This window comes from Zonotrichia albicollis, chromosome 1 (assembly GCF_047830755.1).
Source record: "Zonotrichia albicollis isolate bZonAlb1 chromosome 1, bZonAlb1.hap1, whole genome shotgun sequence".
In the NCBI taxonomy this organism is placed as follows: Eukaryota; Metazoa; Chordata; class Aves; order Passeriformes; family Passerellidae; genus Zonotrichia; species Zonotrichia albicollis.
Genome location: NC_133819.1, coordinates 110,949,264 through 110,956,798, shown reverse-complemented (window position 1 = coordinate 110,956,798; position 7,535 = coordinate 110,949,264). Strand labels below are relative to the sequence as shown.

Genomic DNA, 7,535 nt, shown 5'->3' with positions numbered 1-7,535 from the left:
TTTGCTGAGAAGATACCGGGTGATTTATAAATTACTCACAACATAAGGAATCATTAAAATGGTAACTTTGCTTCGGATGCAACTTCCAGTTTTCTCTCTGCACCCTGTATAATAGAAGAACTAAATGAATATTACGATAAAGAATACGGAATTAAAAAAATTGTTCATTTAAATTAGCAGCTCATTTGTTTACTTCCAGGCACAAAGGAGTGAGTTCCATGCACACTGTTCACAGAACGAAGAACTCAGAGCAGAATGGGGCTGCCACTAAAGAGGTATCATATTAATTTTGGGGGAAAAAATAGTGCTTTATTCATGAGACTGCAAGAATATCTGAAGCAGAGGAGGAAGATTTTCTGCCTTCATGAGCTGCAAAGCCTCCTCATGCCATACCTTTCCCTTCCAATGGGCTGTGCTCTCGCTGACACAGTGGAGAGGGAGAGTGTTAGAGAAACTGGGGAGCTGCTCAAAACAGCAGGTAGTGGAGGAGAGAGAGAAAGTGCTGCAAAGCTCTCTTCTGGCCTCGTTTTTAATGGCAACGGCAGTTGTGTGGGCCATTCACAGAAATCACAGAGGGTTCTCCACTTTACTATCCGTTCTGCAGCACAGTGTTTGTTAGCTGCCTCCTCATGTCTTTGGGGACACCTGACCCACCCCTTAAAGGGCAAGGAGAAGTTAGAGTGGCCTTCTGCTCTGTGACTGAAACTGGGAGGGGGGTACACCCTTCACCCCCAAAAGTGCAATACCACCGGTGTGCTCCTGAGCCTGCTTAGCCCTGCATCTCCCAGGGCTGGGCATGAGCTGGGAAAAGAGTGCTCAGCACCTCTGGGGCTGCTCAGCCCTGCCAGGGTGAGGTCCCATGCTGCTGCTGGGTAAGCAGCTTTGCAGCACGCCGCGTCTCCTTGCCACTTAGCACGGCTGCCTTGCTGCCTTGCGACGGGCTGGGGCTGCCAAAGCCAGTCGTGCATGTCCCCCAGTTGTCACTCAGCCCTTGGTACCAAACTCAGCATGCCCACCAGTGAGTCAGGGAGGCACACCGGGACAGGCCATGTTAAATGGATTCTACCTGCAGTTTCCTTTTTCTGGGAAATTCTAAACAATCTCAAATTTGCTTTTGGCTTAAGAAAAAAGTTAATTGTTGTACAAAATATGCATATTCTTTTATGAACCCAAGTATCTTATTTCAGAACTTTTGTCTAATCATGCATTAAAAAAATCTCAATTTTAAAACATTTTTACTTTTAGATTTTTCAGTTGTTCAGTTTGTATGGATTTCTTTTTTTGTTTGCAGAATTTGAAACATTATTTTTGTATGTTTTATTTTTTCATACCAGACTGACAGCCAAGAAAGCCTGGCAGTATGTACCACTCAAAACCTCTCCTGGCAATGCTGAAATTCTGTTTTGACCACTGGATAGAAGAAGTTATTTCTTGAAACTGCAAAATAGGCATGTTTTATTACAGACCAAAATATCTCTTGCTGAGTCAATTTTATTATTATAACAGAAGATAATTTGATCTACAAAAGCTGGTAAAATGCCTCAAACAACAATAATAGCCCCAGCAGAAGTGAAAACAAAATTACCTGCTATTGCACTGCATCTTTCTTTGCCATATCTCATTATGAAGAGTTCACATGGATTTATGACAAAAGATAAATAAGAACAATTCTTCGATGGGAAAACTTGTAATGAAATTTCAAATAGGACTTCCGAATAAATATTTAAAATATAATTTGCACATTTAAAATGTTTAAAAAATAGTTTTGTCTAATTGAAAATGACTGAAAAATGCACAGTAGTTTGATGCAGCTTGGAGAAGAAATCCTAATCTGCTGACCATTACCCTTTTGGAGTATTGGAGTTAATAAAACAGTACTAGTGGCATTCACCTCACAATCATTTTGTAATCTTGATGCTTTTCTCTCCTTTATATTCTAAATGAAAGTTTTTATGGTTTTTTCCTCTTATTGCTATTAGCATCATACAAAACAGTAGAGAAAAGGTCCATGGATCATTTTGGAAACAGAGTTACATAATTAAAAATATAATTAGTGCATAATGTGGTTAATTAAAACTTTTCTTTCATGGAAAGATTTTTCAAATATATTTTTTGGCATCTGAAAATTCAACCAGTCACCTACAGATATTACAGAGCCAGCTAAGAGCCCATGTCCTAGTGACTCCCCTTTTCAGGAATTAGCTGACATATTTGACTGCTTCTGAAAGCACCCTTTTTCTATGGCAGTGGTCTTGTTACTTTTAAAACACAGTTCTTGAGTTTTTTTTTTTTTAAATAAGTCTCCAAGATTGCAAAAGTCCAAATCTGCAGCTGATTTCAAATCTACTTCATCCACATTTGATGCAGTCTACTTTCAGATAAATAGGTACATATACACACATTTCAGTCAGCTTTCTGAACATTTCACAGGAAAATATTTGGTCCTGTACCCCTCCTGGCACTGAGTCCACAATGACTCATGCCTGCCCCTGTTGTGGGGTTTGGAGAGGAGGTGTTTGATCCAGGTCAGCAAGGAGCAATTTCCCCCTCAAGAGTCTTGTATCTACATGAGATAATAATGAATACACACCCTAATAGTGCACTCTCAAATTAACCTTCCTGTGTGGGAAGTGAAAAACCCCAACAACAGAAACAGTTAAACTTTTCTGCTCTAGCTTTACCCTCTTGATTAAAGGAAGTAGGTTTACTCAGCAATTACCTGGAGAATCTGTCATACTTAAGTTAACAAAGAAAGAGTTTCTCTCCATTCTGAAAGAGAAATCCAGCCTAAATCCTGAACTATTGGCTTTCTGGAAAACACCCAGGAATGTGGATTTGAATTATTTTATCAGTGTTATATTCAGACCTGTATGCAAGGCTACAAAGGAGAGTTTCTGTAATATAAAGAGAAGGCAAATGGAAAATGCCATGTGCTCTATCAAAGCAGTGTGTGATGATGTTAGTAAGATTTAATATGTTTTTTGTTTTAATATGAGGAACCCAAGGCACAGCAAGATGCAATGACTTGCCTGAAATATCTCAGCAAAGCAGGGGCAGCACTCTGTCTCACCTAGTGCACTTGAAGATAATTTATGAGTGGCAATGGACTCACCTCTGATATAGCTTATTTTACATTTATGGAGATGAAGCTCCTGGGACTTGTTTGACAGGTAAGGCACACAGATACACTTTGCAATGCTTATGATACATGGGTTTCTGTTTCATCATATACTTATGTTTTGATATATTTTGGGAATCTCACTTAAATATCAGCAGGACCACAGCAGGCTGGGAAAACTTTTATGCACTATGGGCTTCTCCTGTCAACATTATTTTAAATTGCTAAGCATATATATCAGTCCAAAATAATTTCTCTCATTATACTACCAACCTATCTGTCTGGGAATGAAATGGAATGTTAAAATTTGATTTTGGGAAGATTATGCCTAAGGCAATTTTCAGTTTCCCCAGAATAGATGATTTTTGCAGCCTATTCATTCATCTTACTGCTTCTAGAGACTGTTGATACTAATAATCATGATGACAAAAATGTTATTTCTGAGTTGCTGAAAATGTGTGGGGCAAACTAGGCATACAATCAGAAAGACAGCCTTGCATCTAAACTAGCAAATGTATATAAGGAAAAGTGTGCAGAAATGAGAATGACCAGAGAAAGGCAATCACAGAATCGCTCACTCTGAGATTATTCCTGTCATCTCTGTCAAACCTTTGGATTCAACAGCAACAGAAAAATATTTGGATTTATAAGAGCCCTGAGTGGCAGTCACCTGCTATTTTTTTCAAGCAATTAGCATCTCCTGGCTGCCTTCTTATTCTCCCATTATGGGGTATGATTTTCCTTTTATTTTTAATGAACAGCTAGTGAGTTTGATCTTCTGCTGAAGCCCAGTTCAGTGGAGTGCCTTGGCTTACATGCAGGATATGGATGCCTGAATGAGTTACTGCCACAGCTCCCCCTAAATGATGAATGCCACCACTGAAAGAGTCTTGCTATCTAGATTGTACTAGATAGTAATGTACTATTACAATCATGGGAGTATTTCCCAGCTCCTGGGCCTGACTGCACAGCCCACGAACTCTCCAAGACCCATGTCCAAACCATTCCCTTGAGTTTTCTGTGTAAGTCTGCAGCTCTGCCATGACAGGGCAGAGACTTTTGGTGTAAAATAGAACATTCACTGGCATGGTGATATCTGGGGGGTGATACCAGAGAATACACGAGGTGCTGATCAGAGAATTTCTTCAGAGGTCTTCAAGTATCATCTTGGAAAGTCAAGAAAGTCTTTGGACAATATAGCCCTCCCCATCCATCTTCAAGCCCAAAGCTATCCTCTGCCATTCATTATTATGTCCTAAAAAAGAAGACTTGATTGAAAAGGTAAAATTCACTTACTACTGATATGGTCTCAGGCTTCCTCACTTTCTTTACCTCTTTCTTTACCTCTTGGAGGAAAAGAGGCTAAGTAGATTCTTCTTCTCTCATTGAATTTACTTAGCTTATTATCTTCAGTGCCTAGAAAGGAAGACCTGAAGGCAGGGCAATAGACATCAAATAGTCTCTAGAAAGCAGCAGCAATCCAGGAGCAGTAAAGATCAAAGAGAACTTTGCTCAGGTTGTGAGTTTAATACGTAGTGGCCAATCTCACAAATGATTCCTTTAAAGATGGGGATGATGATCACCTTAATTTCCTTTTCTAGATTTTACTGCTGATTGATTTCTCCTGTGCTTGGTTTTCAGAAACCAGATGCAGCTGCTCCCATTCCCTCCAGCACAATCTAAGGATGCTTGGCCTTGGCTTTGTAGCAACCTGGGTCTCAAAAACAGTAGATGCAGTTGTATATAAAAGATTTGTCCAGACTAGAATTTGCTTTTGTTTCTGATGGAAGAGTATCGGTTTGTGGGGAGTGGACTCTGCCTTGATCTTATCTCACTCTCACCAGAGAGAGCAACAGAGAGTCCCAGGATCATTGCATTGAGCAGGATGCAGAAGTGCTGGAGAAACAAAAGAAAGAAATTTCTGCAGTTTTTACTCAAATATCACAGAAAATAATAATCCTAGAAATTTATGGTTCATATAATGGAAGGTGAACATCTTGTATTCCTGGTGGGATTAACAAAGTCATCATGAATCCATACATTCACTGCCTTTGGCCTGTGATGGTGATTTTAGACCTGCTTTTTTTGAAGATGTTTCAGTATGAAGGGAAGCATCCTTGGAGCCAGGAACTGAAACCAAACAATAAGCTTACTCATTGCTTACTCAAGGGAGAAAATGGTCTTAGTGAAGAAAGTTAGACAGGTCACTGCTGCAGGACCTGTGTGCTGCTTTGCTGCAGGTTGCTCGTATCTGTGATGCTGCATGTAAGAATAAGGTTGCCTGTATGTTGGTCTGCTTTGTCCTAGTTTGCTAAATAAAGAAATAAAAATAAAACCTTCTGATACAAAAGAGAGAGGAAACCTGTTCAATTCAGACATTAAGCAAAGGTCATGTGAGTGCAAAATAAATGCTTTATATTACTGTATTTTAAACATAATGTTTAAAACATCACTTGCAACGTATAATTAGCTTCCTTCTTGTTAATCCAAGACATTGATCTACCAATTTTATATGGAGAGCAGCCAATTTATAAATGTATCTCAGTTGATAATTGGCCTGACTTGCTTTGGGTAAGGATGAAATTGGTGTACTTCCCTGTGCTGTGACAATGTCTGGACAGCATTTTGAAGATCTGATTATAATCCGTTGCAAATTTCTATGTGGATGTGGGGTTGGAGACAAAGAACCACACTCACAATTCAGGAGCAAAGGGAACACTGCTATTTGTTTGACTTCAGAAGCATTGGAGAGTAATTGGTCTCTGCCCTTAAAACATATGAAAAAGTAAAAAAAGCAATTTTGTAAAAAACACATGGGAAGAAATCCCCATCTGCTACTAGAATTATTTAATAAAATACCTTACTTCATTAAAGCTATTGAAAAGCTGTTCTTTGTAGTACCTGTGACATATTGGCAGCTAGATAAATAATGAAATATTGTCAGAACTGAAGATACTGTAATGTTAGTGAAACATCCATCTGCAACCAGAGACAATCTATTATTTATATTGCAAATATTTTAACATTGTTAATCTTTAATTATTATTTCTTTAGTTATTATTCTGTTAATCTTTAATTATTTATTTCAGTTTTTTGAATAATCGATGTTATGTGAAACATAGCGGTATCTGATGACATTTCTGGCATTTAAATAATGCCAAAAATTACATTTTGGCCACAGAAGTTTTAAAAAAATGCCAGACAAATAGAAAAAAAAACAATGAAGTACATACAAAAAAATTTAAGGTTATTTTGGGGAAGAGTAGGGTGGGTAAAGCAAAGTGGATAAATAAAACTCTGGCATAATATTTGAAATATATTCTATATTTTACTGTCTAGACCAAATTTTTCAGTGCCTAGTGAATAAAATTAATAATATTAATTTGGAAATTTTGCTTTTACAGTATATCTTGTTTAACTAAAAATAAATTAGAAATCTCATGAGCTGTCCTGCTTACAGATAAAGAAGAGAACCTCTGTGCTGGGACAAGGAACAGTTATAATCCTAGATTTAAGGGAGAAAGTGACAAGAAAATAAAAATCTAGGAGGAAAGGAGCAATATGGAGCTACCCAGGACTAATTTTATGTCAAGCAGAGGCTGAACTTTAAGCAATATCTGTAAAGACTCTTACCAACTAACAGACTTGTGAACTCACATGCAAGCGTCTAAGTGGCATGACATTGAAACCTGTCAAGCACCATTAGATTACTGCTGCTAAAATCAGGCCTGCTGATTAGAAAACCATTTGGGTAACGGCATCACAGCATCGCCTCAAAAGAAGAAGCTTTAAGCAATCTGATTTCAGCGGTCAGTAAAAAACCCCGAACAACCACAACAAACCAAAAACCAGAAAACCTTGGCTTGGATATACTGTAAAGCTGGAGCACGAACCCTTATACTTCTGGTTGTTAAAGGTGAATTTGATTTAGATGGTGAAAAGTTAGGTATCACTTTCATTAGGTTTGGCTTCAGATAAACAAGTGGAACAGCAGAAGCCTGTGTGGGCAAAAAGGGCAAAGCCATAAAACTGTGTCAGAAGCCCTGCTTTACTCTTCCGGTGTTCCTCCCTCAGCTGACTTGCTAGCTCTTTGTACATGATAAGAAGGTAACAACAAGGTTAAAGTCTGGGTATAAGCTTGAGAAGCTCAACATTCATGACAGGATAATTCAGTTTTTTAGATAAATATTTACATGGATTTTTAATGTATGATCCCAAATTCATGTTTAGGTCCCAAATGAGCTAAGAATGTGTGACTAAACTAACACAAGCAAATTCACCATCTGTAAGTATATAATATTAAAACATTAATGGATTTGAAACCCTGAACAATATTTTTACTCAGTCTTAATGTTTTCTTTGCTCAAAAGCAAATAAACTCCTGCAGCATGGTGCTCCCATCCTACTTTTGCTTTCA

The 7,535-nt window shown here is 38.1% G+C and overlaps 1 protein-coding gene across 11 annotated transcripts in view; it reads left to right on the top strand.

The window, feature by feature from the left end:
• Positions 1-6,363, top strand: part of LOC102062631 (uncharacterized) — a 40,393-nt gene extending 34,030 nt beyond the window's left edge. For 9 of the 11 annotated variants that reach the window (XR_012582279.1, XR_012582269.1, XR_012582268.1 and 6 more), the window contains 3 exons: positions 200-275; positions 2,997-3,170; positions 4,760-6,363. The gene's annotated coding sequence lies outside the window, so the exon portion shown is untranslated. Of the gene's footprint in view, positions 1-199; positions 276-1,334; positions 1,449-2,996; positions 3,171-4,759 lie in introns of all 11 variants that reach the window. The other 2 variants (XR_012582264.1, XR_012582262.1) reach the window with 1 other exon arrangement.
• The last annotated feature ends 1,172 nt before the right edge of the window (positions 6,364-7,535 follow it).